Raw genomic sequence first — 25,447 nt, forward strand, 5'->3', positions numbered from 1 at the left:
TCATGAAATTTCTGAGAATACGCTGGCATTTTCAGGAACTGGACACCACATGTCAGAGTGCACTAGGGGTGCAATATGGCAGCAAGAAGGGCAGCTTTGTGGCTAATTGCCCCTGTCTGAATGGAGGGGGTGAGGCAGTGGGCGGTGAAGCGGTCTGGAGAAGAGCAGCAGTAAGTTGCACGTTGGGCTGTTGCACAGAGTGCTTCATCAGGAGCTCACAGGCCCTGATATGATGGGAGTGGTGGGAACAGTTTAACCCTGTCGGTACAGTACCCTGAAGATTTTGTCAAAGAGCATGAGAAGTCTCAAGATGACCTCAAGGTTTCACTGTGAGTAACTAGAAGGGCAGAGTTGACAATTATTCAGATAGGAAAGATCTTGGGAGGAGTGGATTTGGGGAGAAAAATCAGGAATTTTAGGTTTGAGTTGTGTATTAGACCTCCACCTGTGGCTGTCAAGTAGACAGTTGGACCTGAGTTTGGAGTTCAGGAGAGAGATATGGGCTGGAGAATTAAATCTGATAAGCAATGAATTGAGTGTTGCATAGATGAAGAGCAAAAGATGCCCAGGGACTGAGCTTTCAGGCAACGGAGACTAGGAAGATCCAGCAAAGGAGTCTGAGAAGAAGCAGTGTGGACGGAAAACAAAAAGTGTGATGCCCGGGAGCTCAGTGAGGAGGCTGTATTAAGGAGGAAGGCGTTGCCGATGTGTTTAAAGCCACTGGTGTATTTGGTAAGAGGACTCAGAAGTGACCGCTGGATTCATCAGTGTGGAAGTCTTCGGTGGCTTTGAGTAGAGCAGTTTCTATGAGAAGGTGGGGTTAACAACTTCAAGGGAGGGAGCCCAAGGGAGTATGAAAAGAGACTGCGTTTGGTGACTACATACAAGTGTTTCAATTAGCTTTAAGGTAAAGGAGAAGAGTGAAAGAGGACATAACTAGCGGGAGGTGTGAAATTGAAAGATTTTTAAAAAATACTGTTTCCTGCTGATAGGAATGACGCTAAAGTGAGGGGAACAAGGACAGTTTAGAAAAGAGAGGCGAGGAATGCCAAGAAATACCCTTGGAAGGGACAGGGGTTTAGGAGCAGAGGGCCTGGCCTCAGGTAGGAGGACTGTCTGCTCATCTACAGTAATAGGAAGGAAGGAAGGAAGGCAGCACATGGGGGTGTAGATGCCTGTGGATCAGAAGATGCATGAGAGGAGCTAGTGGAAGCTCTTCCAAGACCCAGGAAATGAGGTCATTTGCTGATATGTGGGATGAGAAGTAGGTGTTAAAATTGAAGAGAAAAGAAAAGAGAAAGGGTGGAGACTGAACCAACCAGGTAAATGAAGTACCAGTGTGAGACAGGATTAAGGGTTGTCCTGAGACAGTGTAAATAAATTTATGGTGAGAGAATCAGAATAATTATGTGTTTTTCTCCAGCCACATTAGGGCCATGGAGGCAGGTATGTGGAGGGTGGAGTTTCCAGGGTTTAGGTTTTGCAAGATGAATGCAATGAAATAAGAGAGGGGCCATGACATTCTTGGTTTGCCTGAGGGCATTATTATAAAGGAGAAGCTTGGAATTTTAAAAATAAAATTGACTCGACAGCAGGTAACAACACGAAGTAGGGAAATGGGAATGTGAGGGGTGCAGACACAGCCAGAATAGATTTTTTAAAAACCTCTTTTCAGAAAAAGGTAAAATTCTGACTCATAACATACAAGAAAGAGCAGATAGAACTTATTTTCTCTTTCTCAGTTTCATGTTTGGATTTGTTGTTGTTGTTGTGAAAATGTATTTGGGAAGACATAACCTGCATTGCTTTTACACAAGAGTAAGCAGGGCTCTAGTACTTTCTCAACCCTGAGATGTTTTCTCTGACATACACTTGAGTGGGGACCCAAGGACAGGAATGCCCAGGGGATAGTGGCCCTAGCCTTTGGCAAGGAGAGGAGGTGCTGTTCTGGGGCACCAGTAAAGGCACTTGGGAGTCAGGGTTGATGCAGGTTAGAGAGGGTTCGATGGGACCGCAAATGACCACGTAGTGACGCCCAGGGTGAGGACTGAAAGCAGATTTGAAGGAAGTGAGCAGGAAGGGCAGGAGGCCTGCTCCCTTTTGGAGCCAGAGAAGGCTCAGCTGCCGATTTTCTGACTACTTCTTACCAACTTTTTTGCATGATCAAAACAAATAAACCGCAGTAATCTCTGTGAGTGTCTAGTAAGTGGGACCTTCCCCCACTTCTGCCCTGGTAAGAGCTTTATATCTGGGGTCACATTATTTTGAGACGATATCTTGATTTTGGAACACAGCAGTTTGTTGTACTATCTTTGATCTGACGGTGAGAATGGTGAGAGTGAAGTTGGCCTCAGACCACCACCACTGAAGCGGGCGCGCACCCCATCAACGCGGGTGGAAGTGAAGCGAATGAGGGCCTTAGGAGTCTGTCTAGGTTAAGTGGCCTCTCAGGTCAGTGTAGAGAAGACTCTGACTGGCCCTTCAGGTGATGGAAGCTCCTCCAGGGAGACATGTGAGGCCTGTGTCACCGCCATCTGCTGGCAGGAACCTGCAATGACAGGCACACGGGATGATGCAGAGATTCTGTGCAATCAGGAATAGAAGAAACAAAGAAGGCAAAATGAACTCTGTCTACGATAGGTGGACAGGCCTGTGTTGCTGTAGCATTTATTTCATGTCTCATTTTAAAATTGTAGCTCTGAATGGAAGGATTACTCTGGAGAAAAGCAAATATCCTCTTCCAGGAACAGAGCAGAGCAGGAGCCTGACTGAGGTTCTGGATGGTGTCACCATCCTGCAGCTTCTCTCCCGTGTGATGTTGTTCAGGTTCCACTCTCCACAAAAGGCTCCATTAATGAGGCTCAGGTCAGTAGCGCTGGGCCCAGGGTGGGGTGGTATTGAGGGGACATTTACAGCAAGAGCCAGGGACTTTGATGGTGAAAGTCTTAGGACACAGGGTTGTGGTAAAAAATCTTGTAGGTGCTCTTTTCTGACTTACTCTTTGAATATGGCAGTGATGGACACCTATGGTCTTGGATTATCTTCCCCAAATGAAGATTTAGCTAGCGATGTGGAGTTAATGTTTTGTGTAGACTACTACTGAAAGGTTAGCAATTCGAATCTACCCGTGGGGCCTTGGAAGAAAGGCCTAGTGATGCACTTCTGTAAATGAAAAGCCATTTGCTGTTGACTTGATTCTGACTCATAATGACCCCACGTGCATCAATGGTATGATTTTCAATGATTCATTTCTCAGCAGTAGATCGCCATGTTTTTGTTTATTTTATTTTATTTTACTTGATTTTGAGGCTACTGTTTTTGGACTAGGAGCTGAGTGCATTAACTGTTAAATATGATTTTTCATGAGTTAATTATTTTTTGATTGTTCCATGCATGACGGTACATCTTCTCCTTGTTATTCCGTCTAGCATACAAGTGGAAGTCTGTCTGCTGCTGAGTTTTAAAATTTTGGTGACTCCATTTCTAATTTGTAGAAATTCAACTTGTTCTTCTTCAGATCTGAAGTGTCCCCGTTTTTGTTTTCTGTACCTTGCATACAATGCTAAAGTTGTCATTTGTTTCTTTGAAAAAACTCGTATAATGGCCAAATGTGAAGTATGAACAGAGCTCTTTCTGTTCCCTGTTATTTGTGTTGCATCACATTCGTATTCATATCATGTTGTTGTTCTGCATCATCACATTGGGGCCAACTGATAGTGACCCTCTGTGTACAACAAACCGAAACACCCCCTGGTCCTGAGCCGTCCTCACAGCCTTTGCTATGTTTGAGCCCAATGTTGCAGCCACTGTGTCAGCCCATCTCTTTGAGGCTCTTTCTCTTTTTCCCTGACCATCTACCTTATGACACATGATCTCCTGCAGGGACTGGTCCCTCCTGATAATATATACAAAGTAAGAGAAATGAAGTCTCACCTTCAAGGCTGAAGAGTTCCAGGCCCACCGAGGCCATCCATACCTGGAAAGAAACTCTTTGAAGAGTTGGCATTCAATCATACCTTTACAAAGAAATTGTGCTTGTTTTTCCCTCTCCATTTCCACAAATGATTCTAGAGCCCTCTTACCATGTCCTACCCAATGTGGGCATGAAAGATTCCACTTTCTTTTTGTTCACATTTCCTTTGAGATCTTAGCCCTCCTTGACGCTAGCTCAATATGGGCTCCCTGAGGACTTTCAAGATGAGTAAATTCGGGGCCTGTCTTCCATTTCTCTGGCCCTTCCATAGCCCTGGAATCTAATCTCAAGTGCTTGCAGTGTCTTTTAGGTATCCTTCAGGATACAAGTATCTTCAGAGCTCAGATATTATCTAGCTATAAATTTTTTATCAAACATTGAGGCAAAAATTTTCCATATTCTTCCCTTTCCTTCAATTTTTTCCAGCTTTTTTTATTGTTTTACGAAACTGTTGTTTTAAGGAAACTAGTCCAACATTTATGTAACCTGAACTGATTTAAAATTGTTTTTAAGTGAAAATTGAAGCTCTTCATTAGATTTTAGGTGTTTCAAGCAGTTGTGATGGGCTACTAACCTAAAGGTTGGCAGTTTGAACACACCCAGGGGCACCCTGGAAGAAAAGCCTGTCAGTCTGCTTCTATAAAGAAAACAGGCAAGAAAACCCTATGGAGCAGCTCTACTGTGTAACACATGGGTTGCCCTGAGAGTTGCAATCCACTGGACTACAAGTTTTCTTTTTTTTTTTTCTTTGACAGATTTTAGAGCTTCTATGACCCTGCTTTGTCTTTTCTAATCCATAAAATTATACCTTACATTATATATTTGGCTCTTGAAGGACATTGGCTAGTTTCACAACCTGTCGCCCATGTAATTTGCTTTCCTTTCACTGACTGCTTTGCATAGGCCCCTCCAACACCAGGCTGGCTGCTCAGATACTATAAACAGGGCCTTTGCTATGGGAGCTGATCTGCATCAGGCAGGAGGGGCAGCAAGATGGTGCCACACACTCTGGTCCTCATGTCCCTGTTGCTCTGGGCTTCTGGTGAGAAATGAAAAGTGTTTCAATCTCTCTAGAGTAGTATCTTTCTAGAGTTCAAAAATGATTTTAACATAGAGTGGAAATGACAGTTATTTGCAAAATGGAACCAATTATTTGCTGATATGTCATATCACTAAATGTTGTGGTATAAATGGTATCTTTTAATGTATGTGTGAAAAAGTGTGTGTATAAATGTATGCATGGTAATTGTCTACTCTGATCGCAGGTGCCAGAGGGGACATTGTGCTGACCCAGTCTCCAGCCTCTCTGGCTAAGTCTCAAGGAGAAACGGTCACCATCAACTGCAAGGCCAGCCAGAGTGTGAGCAGCTACTTAGCCTGGTACCAGCAGAAGCCAGGACAGGCTCCTAAGCTGCTCATCTATGCTGCATCTAGCCGGGAATCTGGTGTCCCTGACCGGTTCAGTGGCAGTGGGTCTGGGACAGACTTCACTCTCACCATCAACAACTTCCAGGCTGATGATGCTGCAGCTTATTATTGTCAGCAATATAATAAGGCACCTTCCACAGTGATTCAGCCTCGAACACAAACCGCCTCCGGAGGGCTACAGGCCAAACGGTCTTCACTGCACCAGCTGCTTCCTTTCTGCTCAACCTGAACACGCAGGCTTCCTCTCTCTGACACAAAGGCCACATCTCCGGACTAATTCCTTGGAGTATGTGCAGATTCCAGGAGAAACTTAAGGGATGCGGCTTTTTATGGATCCTCTTTTGCGGGAAATTATAGAAAAAAGAATCCTCTAAAAATCTCCTGTAGGCTTTCTCAGGAGATTTCTTATCACAGGAACCTGCTTATTTTACAAGGATAGATCACATGACTTATTTGGGGAAGGGTCCAGTGAGTTTTATACCCTGAAAGATTAGTTCTTGTGCCTTCTTTACTCTAGAACAGTCTCATTTTAATCCCTTATTTTCCTGAACCCTTTCCTTTCTCTGCAATTACCCCTCACAGCTCTGGACCTAACCCAGTATTAAATCTGAGCCCTACATGTTTATAATTTCCCTCACAGAAAGTGATCTTCCACTCTTACTTTTTCCTTCCATGGATTCTTTTTTTTCCAGCCAAGCCTTCCCGGGCAATGTCAATGAAGGTGTTTCCTTGCTCTAAGCTCCATATTACTGCTCTTTTCTCCTCTCTCCATTTCTCTCAGTGGCACTCATTCTTTCAAAGGCCAGTCCCCAACTCATTAACCATATCACTCTAGAAACAGGGGCCAGCTTTTCCATGTTCTTTTTTCATTACTTCCTCTTTAAATTAACCCCTTGGGCACCCAAGATAAATTTTGTGACTGAATAAAATCATGGTTCTTTCTTCTTGTTAGTTTCCATCTTGTCTGCCCCTGAGTCATGACAACCCAATGAACAATAAGATCTGACTGCTGTCATCCACAGGATTTTCACAGGCTCATTTTTCAGAAGTAGATCACCAGGCTTTCTTTCGAGCCTGTATTAATCTGTAAGTACTACTGAAACCTGTTCAGCAACCCAACAACAGGTATAGATGAAGTGTGGTAAATGACACCTGAAGGTCCCTGTTCCTGTTTAAGCTGACAACCCAAATAGCGTTTCCAGTCAGTGTAGATGAGACTCTGACTGTCCCTGCGCTAGGGAGGCTGTCTCTCCTTAGAGACAGCAGAGATTCTGGCACCTATTCAGCAGGACCTACCCTCTGGAACCTAAAATATCAGACACACGAGCATAACCCAGAGATGCTGTGTAATCAAGGAAAGAAGGAAGGTCAAACCAATGGTCTCTAACTGGGACAAGTGGACAGGCCTGGATGGCTTGTAGCATTTATTTGATATCTCAGTTCAAAATGTAGGCCTATCTGAATAGGAAGATCACTTTGGAGAGAAAACTCCATGTCTAGGAGATGAGACTACTGGGGCAGATAGAGGAAGTGTGCATGTCCAGGACTGGAGAGGAAGGAAGCAGCTGGTGCAGTGAAGACTCACAGACCTCCAGCCCTGGGAGGAGGCTTGTGTTCCAGGCTGAAGCACTGTGAGAGTGTAGCCATAATGTTGCTAACGGCAATAATCTGCCTCATCCTAAGCCTGGAAGCTGCTGATGGTGACAGTGACGTCTGCCCCAGACCCACTCCCACGACCCCGGTCAGGGATCTCAGATGCCTAGTGGGATGCAAAGGAGATAAGCAGCTTAGGAGCCTGTGCTGCTTCCTGCCGGTACCAGGCTAAAATGCTGCTAACACTCTGGCTGGACTTGTACTGATGGTGACCTTTCCTCCTGGAGACACAGTCAAGGAGACTGGAGTCTGTGTTACCATGATGTCCCCACTGACACCTGTGATCAGAGAAGACAATTACTATACATGCATACATACACACACTTTTTCCTAGGCACATTAAAATACACCATTTTAAATGTGCATTTCAGTGGAATACATGTCACACATCATTAACTGATTGTTTACCACTATGTCCTAAAATCATTTTTCAGCTCTACAAAGAAACTTCTCTAAAGGGATTGAAGTACTTTTCATTTCTCACCAGAGACCCAGAGCAACAGGACCATGAGGACAGGAGCCTGTAACACCATCTTGCTGCCTTCACCTGCTTGATAAAGATCAGCTCAGATTGCAAAGTCCCCGTTTAAAAAATATAAGCAGCCAGACTTGGCCTGGGGGGTCTATGAAAAGCCATCATTGAATATGGAAGCAAAGTACACAGGCAGTCGGTTTTGAAACTAAGCAATGTACATCAAGAGCCAATGACTAGGAAACACAAAGTAGTCAACTTAGAAGCTCTAATATCAACTGAGAAGCTCTAAAACTACAAACATTAGCTTCTCTTAAGAAGAGTTTCTATTTGAAATAAGGAAAAACAAAAATGAAATGGGTTCAAGGTCCATAAATGATGGGCTTGTTTCCTGAGATCTACAATCCTGGTGAAATAATACAAAATGCTAGAAATGTATAAAGGAAAGAACAGATGACAATGGAGAACTTTTGGCTCACTTTTTGATAGTAATTTATGGCCAGAAAATGTCTGAGCTCTAAAGCCACTTTTTATCCTGAAGGACAGTTTAAGCTCACTACATACACTAAAGATTTAATTCTAGGGTATGTAAGATCCAGAGAAATGGAAGACAGGCCCAGAAATTACCCATGTGGGGAGTCCTCAGGAACCCTATGTTGTGCTAGAGCCAAGAGGGGAGGACTACAATCCCAAAGTCAGTGTGAAGCAAAGAAAGCAAACCTATCCTTCCCACAGCTCCTAGGAAATGCTCAAAGGGCTCTAGGGCCATTGTGGAAATGGACAGGAAAAAATAAGCAAGATTTCCTTGGGAAGTTGTGTCTGAAAGTCAACCTTCCAATGAGTTTCACTCCAGGTATATATGGCCTAGGAGATTCTGGAACTCTCCAACCTGGAAATTTGTTTAAGGAAGCCCCATAGATAGGTCCAACAAGTGGAAGCTGCTCTGGAAGAGAGCAAACCCATCATAAATCCTGAGGACACCTCACAAATAATTTTTCAAAGACTGATACCACCAAGAAGTCAGAGATCCTTAACACCCAAGAACATGAGATAACTGGGATATGAATATGAAGGTGATGCAACTGGAATAACAGAGAACAAAAGGCATCCTCTTCACTCTTTAGATTTGGGAGCTGTGTGAGTTTATTTAAAGAAATAAATGATAAACTTTAGATTGCACGCAAGGCACAAAAACTAAAAGCAGGGTACTACAGATCTGAAAAAAAAATTTCCAGAAATTAGATACAGAATTCACGTCTGTCAGTTTGTCATACTGTGGGGACTTGCGTATTGCTGTGATGCTGGTAGCTATGCTGCTGATATACAAATACCAGGAGGGTCACCACAGTGGACAGATTTCAGCTGAGCTTCCAGACTAAGACAAACTAGGAAGAAGGACCTGGTGGTCTGCTTCTGAAAGAATCAGCCAGTGAAAACCTTATTAATAGCAGGAGAACAATGTCTGTTACAGTGCCAGAAGATGAGCCCCTCAGGCTGGAAGGCACTCAAAAGACGACTGGGGAAGAGCTGCCTCCTTAGAGTTGACTTTATTGACACGCATGGAGTCAAGCTTTCGGGACACTGGTGTGGCGATGTGGCTTGACTCAAAATGAGAAGAAACAGCTGAAAATGTCCAATAATAATTGAAATGTGGAACGTATGAAGTACGAGTCTTAGAAAATGAGAAATTGTCAAAAATGAAATAGAATTCATAAAGGTCAATATCCTAGGCATTAGTCAGCTGAAATGGACTGGTATTGGTAATTTTGAGTCGGAAAATCGTATGGTCTTCTATGCCAGGAATGACAGCTTGAAGGGAATGGCGTTGCACTCTTCTCAAGGAGAACATTTCAAAATCCATCCTGATGTACAAGGCTGACAGTGACAGAATAATATCTACAGCCCCACAAGTAAGATCAGTTAATACAAGTATTAGTCAAATTTACCCACCAACCACTAAGGCCAAAGATGAAGAAATAAAAGATTTTTACCAAGTTCTGGGGTCTGAAATTGATTGAATATGCAATCAGGATGGTGATTAGAATGACAAAGTTGGAAATAAAGAAGGATCAGTATATGGAAAATATGGCCTTGGTGGTAGAAAGAATTGTGGAGATCGCATAATTTGGGGAGTATGAAAAGACACGGCCTTGGTTTGGTGACTACATAGAAGTCTTTCAATGAGTGAAACAGGACATAACTGGAGGGGGATGTGAAACGAGCAGAGTTTTTAAAAATGACGTTTCATGCTGACACAAATGATGCTAAAGTGAGGGGAACATGGATAACTCAGGAAAGAGAGGTGTGGAATGCCAAGATGCCCTTGGAGGGACGGGGATATAGGAGCAGAGGGCTTGGCCTCAGGTAGGAGGGCTGTCTGCTCATCTACAGTAATAGGAAGGAAGGAAGGAAGGAAGGAAGGAAGGAAGGAAGGAAGGAAGGCAGCACATGGGGTGTAGACGCCTGTGGATCAGAAGATGCATGAGAGGAGCTAGTGGAAGCTCTTTCAAGACACAGGAAATGAGGTCATTTGCTGAATTGTGGGATGAGAAGTAGGTGTTAAAACCTGAAGAGAAAAGAAAAGAGAAAGGTTGAGACTGAACTAACCAGGTAAAGGAAGGAACATAGTGAGGCAGGATTAAGGGCTGTCCTGAGGTAGTGTGCATGAATTTACAATGAGAGAATCAGAATAATTATGTGTTTTTCTCCAGCCACATTAGGAACATGGATGCAGGTGTGTGGAGGGTGGAGTTTTTTCCAGGGTTTAGGTTTTGCAAAATGAATGTGATGAAATAAGGGAGGGGCTGTCGCGTTCTTGGTTTGGGTGAGGGCGTTATTATAAAGGAGAAGCTTGGAATTTACAGTGGGTATCAATTAAATGGAAAAAAATTTTTTTTTTTTATGAGTTAAATATCAACTTAGTGGCAGCTAACAAGAAGTAGGAAAATGGGAATATGAGGGGTACAGAGAAAGCCAAAACAAATTTGTTAAAAACTTCTTCTAAGAAAAAGGTAAAATTCTGTCTTATAAAATACAAAAAAAAAAAAAGGAGACACTCCATTTTTTAAGTTTTCTTATAATTGAAGGGCCTTATTTTCTGTTACTCAGTTTTATACTAGGAATTTTTTTTTTTTCAACGTATTTAGGATAATATAACTTGCATTGCTTTTATACAAAAGGCAAGCAGGGATCTAGTTAGTATTTTCTCGTTCTTGAGATGTTTTCTCTGACATAAACTTGAGAGGGGAAACAGGGACCCGAAAGCCCAGGGGATAGTGGCTCTAGCCTTTGGCCTAGAGAGGATGTGCTGTTCCGGGGCAGCAGTAAAGGCCTTTGGGAGTCAGGGTTGATACAGGTTAGAGAGGGTCAGATGGGACTGCAAATGGCCACCTAGTGACGCCCAGAGTGAAGGCTGAGAGCAGATTCAAAGGAAGCGAGCAAGAAGGGCTGGAGGCCTGCTCTCTTTTGGAGCCAGAGAAGGCCTAGTTGCTGATTTTCTGACTACTTCATGCCAACTTTTTTGCGTGATCAAAACAAATAAACAACAGCAAGCTCTGTGAGAGTGCCTAGTAAGTGAGACCTTCTCCCACCTCTGCCCTGGTAAGAGGTTTGTATCTGGGGTCACATAGTTATGAGAGGATATCTTGATTTTCAAACACAGCAGATTGTTCTCCTATCTTTGATCTGCTGGTGAGGATGATGATGAGTGAAGTTGGCCTCAGACCACCATCACTGAAGCGGGCGGGCACCCCATCAACGCGGGTGGAAGTGAAGTGAATGAGGACCTTAGGAGTCTCCCCAGGTTAAGTGGCCTCTCAGGTCAGTGTAGAGAAGACTCTGACTGGCCCTTCAGCTGATGGAAGCTCTTCCAGAGGAACTTGAGAAGCCTGTGTCACCGCCATCTGCTGGCAGGAACCTGCAATGACAGTCACACGGATTGATGCAGAGATTCTGTGCAATGAGGGATACAAGAAACAATGAAGCCAAATAGTCTAACTGTGATAGGTGGACAGGTCTCTGTTGCTGTAGCATTTATTTCAGGTCAATCCATTTCTTCGAGGCTCTTTCTCTTTTTTGCTGACCCTCTGCTTTATGACACATGATCTCCTGCAGGGACTGGTCCCTCCTGATAATATATCCAAAGTAAGAGAGCTGAAGTCTCACCTTCAAGGCTGAAGACTTCCAGGCCCACCGAGGCCATCCATAACTGGAAGGAAACTCTTTGAAGAGTTGTCATTCAGTCACAACTTTACAAGGAAATCCTGCTTGTTTTTTTATCTCCCCATTTCCACAAACGATTCTAGAGCCCTCTTATCAGGTCCTACCCACTGTGGGCATGATAGGTCCCACTTTCTCTTTGGTTCACACTCCTTTGTGATGTAGCCCTCCTGGACCCTAGCTCAATATAGGCTCCCTGAGGGCTTGCTATACGAGTAATTCGAGTAGTTGGGGGCCTGTCTTCCATTTCTCTGGCCCTTCCATAGCCCTGGAATCCAATCACAAGTGGTTGCAGTGTCTTCTAGGTATCCTTCAGGATACAAGTATCATCGGAGCTCAGACATTTTCTAGCTATAAATTTTATCAAACATTGAGGCAAAAATTTCTCATATTTTTCCCTTTTCTTGTTTTTTTCCCAGCATTTTTTATTGTTTCAGAAAACTGTTGATTTGAGGAAACTAGTCAACATTTATATAACCTAAAATGATTTAAATTTTTTTTAAGTTAAAATTGAAGCTATTCAATAGGTTATAGCTGTTTCAAGCAGTTGTGAAGGGCTGCTAACCTGAAGGCTGGCAGTTTGAACATACTGAGTGGTACCCTGGAAGAAAAGCCTGTCAGTCTGCTTCTATAAAGAACACAGATAAGAAAACCCTATGGAGCAGCTCTACTTAGTAACACATGTGGTTGTCATGAGTTGGAATCCGTTGGACGACAAGTTTTTTTCTTTTAGATATTAGAGCTTCTATGACCCTGCTATATCTTTTCTACTCATAAAATTATACTATATGTGATATATTTGGCCCTTGAAGTACACTGGCTAGTTTCACAACCTATCGCCCATGTAATTTGCTTTCCAGTTACTGACTGCTTTGCATAGGCCCCTCCAACACCAGGCTGGCTGCTCAGATACTATAAACAGGGCCTTTGCTATGGGAGCTGATCTGCATCAGGCAGGAGGGGCAGCACGATGGTGCCATACACTCTGGTCCTCATGTCCCTGTTGCTCTGGGCCTCTGGTGAGAAATTAAAAGTGTTTCAATCTCTCTAGAGTAGTATCTTTCTAGAGTTGAAAAAAAATGATTTTAACATGTAGTGGGAAATGAGAGTTATTTGCAAAATGGAAACAATTATTTGCTGATTTGTAATATGACTAGATGTTTTGGCATAAACGGTATATTTTAATGTATGTGTGAAAAAGTGTCCGTAAAAATGTATACATGGTAACTGTCCCCTCTGATTGCAGGTGCCAGTGGGGACATTGTGCTGACCCAGTCTCCAGCCTCTCTGGCTAAGTCTCAAGGAGAAACGGTCACCATCAACTGGAAGGCCAGCCAGAGTGTGAGCAGCTACTTAAACTGGTACCAGCAGAAGCCAGGACAGGCTCCTAAGCTGCTCACCTACGATGCATCGAAACGGGGTTCTGGGGTCCCTGACCGGGTCAGTGGCAGTGGGTCTGGGACAGACTTCACTCACCATCAGCAACTTCCAGGCTGAAGACGTCGCAGTTTATTACTGTCAGCAAGGTTATAGTAATCCACCTCCCACAGTGCTTCAGCCTCGAACACAAACCCTCCTGAGGGCTACAGGCCAGTGAGTCTTCACTGCACCAGCTGCTTCCTTTCTGCTCAGCCCTGAATATGCACGCTTCCTCTGTCTGCCCCAAAGGCCACATCTCCTGAAGAATTCCTTACAGGATTTCTAGGTTCCAAGGGAAAATTAAGGGATGTGGCTTCTTCTGGATCCCCTTTTGTGGTAAAATATAGAAAAAAGAATGCTGTGAAAATTCCTCATGGGCTTTTTCAGGACCTTTCATATCACAGAAACCTCCTTGTTTCGCATGGATAGATCACATGACTGATTCGGGAAAGGGTCCAGTGAGTTTTCTACCCTGAAAGATCAGTTCTCTCTTCCTTGTGCCTTCTTGACTCTAGAAAGTTCTCATTTTAATTCATTATTTTATGGGACTTTTTCCTTTTTCTACCATCATCCCTCAAAAGTCTGCACCTAACCCGATATTAAACCTGGATCCTTCATATTTTTAACCTCCCTCACAGAAGATAGTATTTCTGCCTTACTTTTTCCTTCCATGAATGCTGTTTTCCAGCCAAGCCATCCTGGTCAATGTCAATGAAGGTGTTTTCCTGCTCTAAGCTTCTATTTTACTGACCTTTTCTCCTCTCTCCGTGTCTTTCAGTGGGACTCATTCTTTCAAAGGCCAGCCTGTAACTCATTAACCCTATCACCCTAGAAACATGTGACACCTTTCTCATGTTCTATTTTCATTAGTTTTCAACTCCTCTTTAAATTAATCCCCTGGGCGCCCAAGATTAATTTACTGACTGAGGGAAATCATGGTTCTTTCTTCTTGTTAGTTGCCATCTTGTCAGCCCCTGACTCATGATGACCCCATGCACAATAAGATCCGACTGTTGTCATCCAAAGGGTTTTCATTGGCTGCTTTTTCTGAACTAGATCACCCGGCCTTTCTCTCTAGTCTCTACTATTCTGAAAGTGCTGCTGAAACCTGTTCAGCATCAGAACAACATGCATAGAGGAAGTGAGGTGAATGAGGACTGTAGGTCCCTCCTCGGGTTTATGCAGATGCCAGCCTGAGTAGTGTTTCCAGTCAGTGTAGAGGAGACTCCGACTGGCCCTGCAGCTAATGGAGACTTTCTCTCCTGGGAGACAGCAGAGATTCTGGCACCTAGTGAGCAGGATCTGCCCCCTGGGACCTAAAATGAGAGGCACCCAAGGATGATCCAGAGATACTGTGCCATTAGGGATAGAAGGGAAATCAAACCAAAATGGTCTCTAACTGGGTAATGTGGACAGGCCTGTGTGGCTTGTAACATTTATTTCACATCTCTTTCCAAATCGTAGACTATCTGAATAGGGGGATCACTCTGGAGAGAAAACTCCATGTTTAGGTTTTGTCTCACCTGGATCATAGAAGAGCAGGAGCCTAGCATCTGGGTGGTGCCCATCCTGCAGCTTCTCTTTGTGTGATGTTGCTCAGATTCCATCCCCCAAGAAACTCTATTTCATAGCTTTGTTTTTTCTTTTTTTTCAACTTGGTTGTGTTATCCCTGGTTGCACAGTGACTAAGAGCTATGGTTGCTAACGAAAAGGTCAGTAGTCCAAATCTACTGGCCGCACCTTGGGATCATTATGGGGCAGTTTTGCTCTGTCCTATATGTCACTGTGTGTTGGAATCAACTCGATGGGAAAGGGTGTTGTTTTCTTGTTGTTACTGTTGAGAACATGCCCAAGACAGCACACACTGATTCAACAGTTTCTGTACTTCACAGATCAGCAGGTGTGAGCTCAGGCTGGGGTGTGCCAAAGAAACATTTATGCAAAGAACCATGGAGTGTAATGGTGAAATCCTTATATCAATGGATTCTGGTTCAAAAACTTCTACACTGCATGCTTCTTACTTTTTGAATAGGGCAGTACTATTTGAATATGGTAAAAATGTTTCTTTTTTTTTGATTCTCTGATAACAATAGTTATATTTTAGTTTTCCTGACATAATTGCTGCAGGTCACTGAGTGGTGCAAATAGTTCATGCTCAGCTACTAAACTAAAAGCTTGGCAGTTTGGACCCACCCAGCGGAGCTGCAGAAGAAAGGCTTAGTGGTCTGCTTCCATGAAGATTACGGCACAGAAAAGTCTATGGAGCTCGGGTCTGCTCTGTAACTCATGTGGTTGCTAGGAATTAGAATCAAGTCAATGGTAATGGGTTTGATTTTGGTCAATTACAGTTTGGAATGGAAATACGTTCTTGAAGATCACTTATTGAAACTGCTCATGAGGAAATGGTACTAATGCTCAATTCACAGAGTCAACAATGTTTGCAAACAGAATGGTAGCAGAGGCTTCCAATATCCAGTGTTCCATCACTGGTGTCCAGTGCTGGTAGAGCCAGTCCATCTGTGGCGGTGGTGGGATCATATACAAACAACCTCTTTCTCTGATTTATCATGAACTGTGCTTTTGCCAGCTCATTTCATGTACATTTTCTACACTATGATCTGTACAATTTCACTCAAATCTGCATGTCACCCAGTAATCATTTCATTTTCTGCTTAGTTTAGACTTGGTTGGTTTCTCTTCTTTGCAATCAAAATCCCTGACTGATAAGAATATATTTCAATATTTGACAGTACCAGATTTTTATCAATGTTTTTTCACCTTGAATGTTACTATTCATACTAACCATTTTACATTTCTGATTTTCGGAGTTGCAGAAAAAAAAAATCTCATCAGTATATTACTCATTTTTGTTGTTGTTGTCAGGTACTCTCCAGTCAGTTCCAACTCTCAGCAACCATATGAACAACACAATGAAACACTGCCCAGTCCTAGGCCATCCTCATAGTTCTTGTTATGTTTGAGCCCATTCTTGTAGCCACTGAGTCAATCCATCACTTTGAGGACCTTCCTCTGTTTTGTTGACCCTCTACTTTAAGCATAATGTCCTTCTGCAAGGACTGATCCCTCCTGAGAACATATCCAAGGTATGTGAGCGGAAGTTTCGCCACCCTCCCTCCTAAAGATCACTCTGGTTGTACTTCTTCCAAGACAAATTTGTTCCTTCTAGAAGTCCATGGTATCTTCAATATTCTTCACCAACACAATAATTCAAAGGCATCAATTCTTCTTTGGTTTTCCTTATTCATTGCCCAACTTTCACATGTACAGGGGGCGATTGAAAACATCATGGCTTGGTTCACATGCATCTCAGTCTTTAAAGTGAAACCTTTGCTTTTTAACACTTTCGAGAGGTCTTTTGCAGCCAATGTGCCCAGTGCAATGCATCCTTTGATTTCTTGAATGTTGCTTCCATGGTCATGGATTATGGATCCAAGGACAATGAAATCCATGACAATATCAGTGTTTTGTCCTTTTATTATGATGTTACGTATTGGCCTGGTTGTGAGGATTTTTGCTTTCTTTACGTTGAGGTGTAATTCATACTGAATGCTGTGGTCCTTGATCTTCATCAGTAAATGCTTCAAGTCCTCTCCATGTTTAGCAAACAAGTTTGTGTCATCCGCATCATGCAGGTTGCTAAAGAGTCTTCCTCCAATCCTGATTCCTCATTCTTCTTCATATAATCCATCTTCTCAAATTATATGCTCAGCATATAGACTGAATAAGTATGGTGAAAGGATACAACTGTGACACACACATTTTATGACTTTAAACCATGCAGCACCTCTTTATTCTCTTTGAATGACTGCCTGTTGACCTATGCACAGGTCCTCAAGCACACATTTAGGTGTTCTGGAATTCCCATTCTTTGCAATGTTATCCAGAATATGTTACAAATCACACAGTGGAATGCCTTTGCATAGTCAATAAAACACAGTCAAATATCTTTCCGGTATTATCTGTTTTTAGCCAGGATCCATCTGACATTAGCAGTGATATCCCTTGTTCCAGGTTGCCGTCTGAATCTGGCTTGTATTTCTAGCAGTTCCCTGCCAATATAATGCTGTAGCCACTTTGAATGAGTATTGTTTGATGATTTCCACATTTAGTTGGATTACCTTTCGTGGGAATAGGCATAAATATGGACAGAGTCTTAAAATTCTTACCTTTAGAAAGAAAAACATTTCTGTCATTCTGTATCCTTCTAGTAGTTTATGGAGTAAATGTCATTCTACATCTTTCACTTTGCTTTTTATTTTTCAAACCCAACTTATAAAATTTCTCGAAATCATTTTTCTCAACACAAAGTAATTGGGGACATTCAACAGTTGCGGAATTAGCATCTTGTGTTTCCTATACATTTACAAAAGGATTTCTGGAAGCTCAAAAACCAGCATCTTCACCAATTCTTCTCAGCCACACTCCCCCTGAGAACATCTAATATAGAATGATATTTCAACCATCTTAATTCAAGGGGAACCGCAAGTGGTAAAATAAGAAGCTGGGTGTTGGGAAAGTGGGAAAATACTAATGGCTAAATATCATCAAATAGTATCCTGATGAAATATACAAAAACCTACTTAACCTCCACATGTATTCAACTTGTGTTGCTACTGTCTCTGTCATATGTATGCCTGTCATGCTGAATAAATTTAACTGACAAATGTACACAGGCAGGAGGATTAGGATGAGCTCTCAGTCAGCTCTCCTGACATCTTGTCTAGTTGCTCAGAGGCACTTGGACCTCCTCCATTCTCCCTGCTGGCTCTGCCATGTCAAGACTGGTGGAGCTGACCAGCCATGAACAGGCAGCATCTGAGGTGTAGCAGAGGCACACATGGTCTAGAGTCCTCAGCTTCAACCTATTCCCCTGAGGTCTCCGACGTCTTCCTCTTAGCAGACTCAGAGAATCTGCTGGGACTGCTCCCCACACAGGCCACACATTTGGGCAGCTAGGACACCCCAAGCAGAGAGGTTTGCGTGCAGAGCTGGACCACTGTGGGAGGAAGTCGTATACTTCGCTGTCAGTAATAAACTGGAATATCCTCAGCCTCCACCCTGCTGATTTTCAGAGCGAAATCTGCTCCTGACCCACTGGGACCCGAGAGAACAGGCTTGATGCCCTATAGATTAGGAGCTGTGGAGGCTGGCCTGGCTTCTGCTCGTCCTAGTTCAGATAAGTGTAACCATCACTATATAGGAGGGTCTGACTCTACTTGTAGGAGATGATGGCTGGCTCTCTAAGCATGACTGGCAGAGAGACTGGAGTGTGAGTCACCACAGTATGCCCATTGCAAGTTAAAATTATGAGAGAGAAGTAAAAGGTTACATGCCAATATTAAGGAGGATTTTCAAGATTCCCTTTCGCTATTTATTTCAGGCTAATTAATTGTTTTGTGTGAGTGTGTTTGTGTGTGTGTGAAATTATTATACATACCCTAAACCAGACAATTAAAAAAAAAAGAAAAATAGCCTGAGAATGCCAAGCATAAAAGAGCCCCTTTCTTTTCTAAAATCTTCACCAGAGAGCAGGCCCCTCTTGTTCTTGTTCTCCTGAGTTTCACAGGTCTGAACACCACATTTCTCCCACAGTGTGTGTGACATCCTCACCTAACTTGAGAACAGAATGTACAGGGGAAGCAGTGGTGCCCTGAGAGCTGACCCTCCCCACCTCCTTCTCCTTTCCCATCCCCCTTCTGTCCTCACCAGGGATCCAGAGCATTAACAGCCCCAGGAGCTGAGCAGGAAACCTCATTTTAGAAGTTGATCTGATGAGTCCTGGTAAGGAAAGGCAGATTAGAGCTGAACTTATATCTCAGACTTTGTCAGGGAAGGTCCTCCCTGGGGAACAATATGCAAATCCCTTGGTGGGTACAGTAGTGTGGAGAGGACCAAGGGGAGGGTGGGCCTCTTCTATGAGCAATTAACAAAGTGTCTTCTGTGTTTAGAGGAAAACCAACAGACAGAAAGTTGGTCCTGCCTAGAGTAGTGGTCACTTTGGATTGTAAAATGCTGTATTCATGTCAAGGACACATTGCACATGGCCCTGACACTGTAAGAAAACATCAGAGACCCTGAAGATGGACAGATGAGTGTCTAGGGCCATCCTGCATCGTTCTCGCTCAGCTAACCTAAAAAAGGAATCATTCCCCATACCCACCATGTTGATCCACAGAGTGTCTACAAATAATGAGCTGGACCTGAGATCATTTGAGATTGTCTGGTATGCAGTAGTTAAGTAGAAACTTCAGTGAAGGGTAAGGCAGTACACAATAGCGCAGAAGCCAGCACAACTTGTACAAGACAAGGTCATGGTAGCTCTATAGATGCATCCAAACTCCCTAAGGGACCGAATTGCTGGGCTGAGGGCTGAGAGGACTGTGATCTCGGGGTATATCTAGCTCAACTGCCATAGCATAGTTTGTAAAGAATATGTTCTACATTCTACTTTGGTGAGTAGTGTCTGGGGTCTTAAAAGCCTGTGAGCTGCCCTCTAGGATACTCTACTTGTCTCACTGCTTTGGGAGTAAGGAATAATGAAGAAAACTAAAGATACAAAGGAAAGATTAGTCCAAAGGGCTAATGGACCAAATCTACCACAGCTTCCACCAGACTGAGTCCAGTACAACGAGAGGGTGTCTTGCTACCATCACTGACTGCTGTGACAGAGACTAAAATAGAGGTTCCCAGAAAGACCTGGAGATAAATGTAGAAAAAATTCGAACTCACAAAGAAAGACCAGACCTGCTGGCCTGACAGAGACTAGAGAAACCCTGAGAGTATGGCCCCCGACACGCTTTCAGCTCAGTAATGAGTTCACTCCTGAAGTTTACCCTTCCGCCAAAGGTTGAACAGACCCACGGAACAAAACAAGGCTAAAGGAGTGCAGCAGCCCTGGGACAGAAATTGAAAGGCAGGAGAGAATAAGAAAGATAACAATAGAGAACAAAGGATTGAGAAGGAAAAGTGTTGACATGTCATGGGGTGGTCAACTAATGTCATAGAACACTGTGTGTGCTAAATGTTTGATGAAAAAGAAGTTTGTTCTGTAAACCTTCATGTAAAGTACAATTAAAAAAACAAAAAACAGATTCCTACTAAAAAATATTGTCTGGTATATGCTGATACCAGGTTAATTGATTAAGAATGTTGGAATCTAGTGCTACAAACTCTCTTTCCCTGGGACTCAGTGAATGAAACTCCTAAAGAGCCTCAAGTCAAAAGAGCTTGATAGAAAAGAAAAAATTGTCTCTTATACATACACAGCCAATAGCCCAGTTTAAGGCAAGGGGAAAAGAGGAAAGAATTTTTATGCCTCAGGTAGTGAATATGATATTCCTGGTAACCACTTGTTGACCTTGATGAATATTCTATCTTATTTCTCTTTCTTTACATGCATATATAAAGTTGTTCTGTCAGGTTCAGTAATGAATCAAATATAATCAAATCGAATTGAATTAAACAGGATAGAATGAAATAACAAAATATGATAAAATGAAACCTCATCAAAGAAATTTGAGCTCCCTAGAATAGTCAGGGAAAACCATAAAGTTGAAGAAAAATTTAGAGGCTATAAGACCTAGATAGAAACTTACTTGGGCAGATCTCACTCCTCTTTCATATTCTTTTCCTTGGAAATTCGGAACCTCCTTATTTGGTTCTCTCATACCCGAATATCTTGGCAGTCCTGGGTGAAAGTTGAAACTAATTATGAGAGTTAATCTTAATTGTCCGTCCCAGAATGCACCAGCATTATTTATTTAAGGCAAAGTAAAGATTCAAGCAGTCTCTGGGTGGCACAAACAGATTGCACTCACCTACTAATCCAAAGATTGATGACTCAAACCCCCCAGCGGTGCCACCACAGAAAGGCCAGGAAATCAGCTTCCATAAGGATTACAGGGAAGGGAACCCCGTGGAGCTCACTTCTGCTGTGACACACATAGAGTAACCATTATTTGGAAGGACCATGAAGATAATGGTTTTTTTTTTTTTTTAATGAATTATTTTCATTTTTAAAAGGGCAAAACTTGTTGATTATATTAAAAAAATATAACAAATGTTTACTTCTCAATAATATTTCTGAATAGCAAAAGAGCAATATCTTTTATTTCTGGCTTGATACTAAAGTTACAAGATTTATTAAAACTGATGTACCCTGGATTCAAACTGTACAATTAATATTGCTCGTAACAAAGCTCTTTTACCCTCAGAACTTGTACAAAAAAAAAAGATAGTGGAAAAACTCTTATAAAAGTTGCCCGAGATTGATATCTACAGGCAAACAGAGGGACAGGGACAGGAAAAGGGAGACAGAGAGAGAGGAAGAATTTGACTCAATGGCAGTGAGTTTGGTTTTCTTGGTTTTATAACAGTAACACTTTAATGTGTCAGGCAAATACAGACATTTTGGACTCCAAGCTGAAACAGGAGAAACATGTCAAGAATTTGACCTGAGTGCCCCCTGGTGTCCTGCTGACTTAGGACCAAAAACCAAAAACCAAACTTGTGGTGGAGTGGAAAGGGACTCATAGTGATCCCAAAGGACAGAGTAGAATCACTCCATAAGGTATCCAAGGAGTGCCTGGTGGACTCAAACTGCCAACCTCTTGGTTAGCAGCCTAACCCTTAACCAGTACGACACCAGGGTTTCCTAAATACAAAAGAAGTACAGAATCTCCACTCTCCAATGTTTGGCCCTCTTAACAAGGAGCCCTGGTTTTGCAGTGGTTAAAGTGCTTGATGGTAACCAAAAGGTCTGTGGTTTGAACCCACCATCCGCTCTGCAGGAGAAAGATGAGGCAGTGCTCTTCCGTTAAAGATTTACACCCTTGGAAACTCTATGGAGCACTTCAACTCTGTCCTACAGAGCCGCTATGAGTCAGAATCAACCCATGGGCAGTGGGTTAACTAGAGCACCTGCTTCCATAAAGAAACCCTATGGGGCAGCTCTACTCTGTCCAAAAAGGTTTCTATGACTCAGAAGTGACTCAACAGCAGCAGGTTATTGAACTAGAGCTCAGGAGGCTCTGGGTGGTGCAAGCAGTTCAAACACTTGGCTGCTGAGCAAAAGGCTGGAAGTTTGAGTCTCCAAGAGGCTTATCAGGAGAAAGGCAAGTTGGCCTGCTTCAGACCAGTCAGCCACTGAAAACCCTACGGAGCCCAGTTCTACTCTTACACACACGGGATCACCAGGAGTCTCACCTGACAACATGGTAACTGGCTAAGTAGAGCACAAATCCAGGGATCAAGTCGAGATGAGCTCGGGGGTCTGAAAACGACCCAGAGGCTCTTCCTGGGTTGCCAGGCAACATGTTGGCTGAGGTCTGGTGGCTGATGTCCCCTAGTTGAAGGTGATCTTAAGCTCTTATTTCTGAGAAGTACCCTTTACGGCTGGCACAAAATGGTGTGAAATATTGTCCCCCCTTAAGATAAATGTTGTGTACCCCATAGACAAGGTGTAGGGAAGAATATACATTCTATCTCTGCATCTTTACTGTGTGCCTTTTTTCTTAAAGGAACGAAGCAACTGGTAGGCCTCTTTGAGTTCTGGACTTTCATTCCACCCCCAGGTATACTGGTGTGGCCCCTTCACCAGGTACATGGACTCGGCCAGCACTGAGAGGGCCTCAGCGTAGTAGAGGCTCTGTAGCACGTCCAGCATGCAGTGCGGTCAGTTAGGATGTAGGAGACCGAACAAGGCTATCAACCATCCTGACATAACTGACGCTTAGAGGACACCCTCCAAACAACAGCAGGAAATACTTTTCTTTTAAAACACTTGCTAAGATAGGCCTATAACATCCCTCAATTAAATTCAGTGAGGTCAAATCATGTGAATTATGGCCCTTCAGCTGCTGGGGACTCTCTCCCGGAGAGACATCCAAGGTCCTGGAAACTGTGTCATCGCCATCTGCTGGCAGGAACCTGCAATGACAGGCACATGGGATGATCCAGAGATGTTGTGCAATCAGGGATCCAAGAAACAACCAAACCAAAATAATCTCTATCTGCGATAGGCGGACAGGCCCGTGTCACTTGTAGCATTTTTTCATATCTCATTTTAAAATCGTAGCTCTGAATGGAGGGATTATTCTGAATAGAAAACTCCATCTCCGTGTTTAAAAATATACTCTCCCCTGGAACAGAGCAGAGCAGGAGCCTGAGGTTCTGGACGGTGTCACCATCCTGCAGCTTCTCTCTCGTGTGATGTTGTTCAGCAACCACCCTCCAGAAAAGGGTCTGTTTATGAGGCTCAGATCAGCAGGGCTGAGCCCAGGGTGGGATGGTGGTGAGGGGACATTTACGGCAAGAGCCAGGCACTTTGATAGTGAAAGTCTCAGAGCACAGGGTTGTGGGAGAAAATCTTGTAGGTGCTCTTTTCTGACTCACTCTTTGAATATGGCAGTGATGGGCACTTATGATCTTGGATTATCTTCCCCAAATGAAGGTTTAACTAGTGATGTGGAGCTAATGTTTGTGCTAGACTACTACTGAAAGGTTAGCAGTTCGAATCCACCTCTGGGTCCTTGAAGAAAGGCCTAGCGATGCACTTCTGTAAGATGAAAAGCCACTTGATTCTGACTCATGGTGACCCCATGTGTGTCAATGGTATGGTTTTCAATGATTAATCTTAGAAGTAGATCGCCAGGTTTTTGTTTATTTTATTTGTTTTGAGGCTAGGACTAGGAGCTGAGTGTATTAACTGTTAAATATAATTTTTAATTAGTTAATTATTTTTTGATTGTTTCATACGTGGTGGTAAATCTTGCCCTTGTTATTCCATCTAGCCTACAAATGGAAGTCTGTCTGCTGCTGAGTTTTAAAATTTTGGTGACTCCATTTCTAATTTGTAGAAATTCAACTTGTTCTTCTTCAGGTCTGAAGTGTCCCCACTTTTGGTTTCTGTACCTTGCATACAATGTTAAGTATGTCATTTGTTTCTTTGAATAAACTCATATGATGCCCAAATGTGAAGTATGAACAGAGCTCCTTTTGTTCCCTGTTATTTCTGTTGCATCACATTTGTATTCATATCATGTTGTTGTTCTGCATCATCACATTGGTTCCAACTGATAGTGACCCTCTGTGTACAACAAACCGAAACACCCCCTGGTCCTGAGCCGTCCTCACAGCCTTTGCTATGTTTGAGCCCAATGTTGCAGCCACTGTGTCAGCCCATTTCTTTGAGGCTCTTTCCCTTTTTCTCTGACCCTCTACCTTATGACGCATGATCTCCTGCAAGGACTGCTCCCTCCTGATAATATATCCAAAGTAAGAGAAATGAAGTCTCACCTTCAAGGCTGAAGAGTTCCAGGCCCACCGAGGCCATCCACACCTGGAATGAAACTCTTTGAAGAGTTGGCATTCAGTCACAAGTTTACAAGGAAATCCTGCTTGATTTTTCCTCTCCATTTCCACAAATGATTCTAGAGCCCTTTTATCAGGTCCTACCCACTGTGGGCATGATAGGTTCCACTTTCTCATTGGTTCATATTTCCTTTCTGATCTGAGCCCTCTGGAACCCTAGCTCAGTATGGGCTTCCTGAGGACTTTCAATACGAGTAAATTTGGGGCCTGTCTTCCATTTCCCTGGCCCTTCCATAGCCCCGGATTCCAATCTCAAGTGCTTGCGGTGTCTTTTAGGTATCCTTCAGGATACAGTATCTTCAGAGCTCAGACATTTTCTAGCTATAAATTTTTATCAAACACTGAGACAAAAATTTCCCGTGTTCTTTCCTTTTCTTCTATTTTTTTCTAGCATTTTTTACTGTTTCACAAAATCATTGATTTGAGGAAACTAGTCCAACATTTATGGAACCTGAACCCATTTCAAATGGTTTTTTGTTAAAATTGAAGCTATTCGTTAGATTTCAGGTGTTTCAAGCAGCTGAATGGGCTGCTAACCTGAAGATTGGCAGTTTGAACACACCCAGGGCTACCCTGGAAGAAAAGCCTGTCAGTCGGCTTCTATAAAGAATGCAGGAAAGAAAACCCTATGGGGAAACTCTACTGTGTAACAGATCTGGTTTTCATGAGTTGGAATGTGCTGGACTACAAGTTTTTTTTGTTTTTTGGAGAGGTATTAGACCTTCTACTATCCTGCTTTGTTTTTTCTCTTCATAAAATTATAGTTTATGTGATATATTTGGCTCTTGAAGTACATTGGCTAGTTTCACAACCTATCTCCCATGTAATTTGCTTTCCATTCACTGACTGCTTTGCATAGGCCCCTCCAACACCAGGCTGGCTGCTCAGATACT

The 25,447-nt window shown here is 43.0% G+C and overlaps 1 pseudogene; it reads left to right on the forward strand.

The window, feature by feature from the left end:
• Positions 1-4,953: 4,953 nt before the first annotated feature.
• On the forward strand, positions 4,954-13,518 carry LOC126060455 (immunoglobulin kappa variable 4-1-like; annotated as a pseudogene).
• Positions 13,519-25,447: the final 11,929 nt, after the last annotated feature.

Source organism: Elephas maximus, chromosome 17 (assembly GCF_024166365.1).
Source record: "Elephas maximus indicus isolate mEleMax1 chromosome 17, mEleMax1 primary haplotype, whole genome shotgun sequence".
Classification (NCBI taxonomy): Eukaryota; Metazoa; Chordata; class Mammalia; order Proboscidea; family Elephantidae; genus Elephas; species Elephas maximus.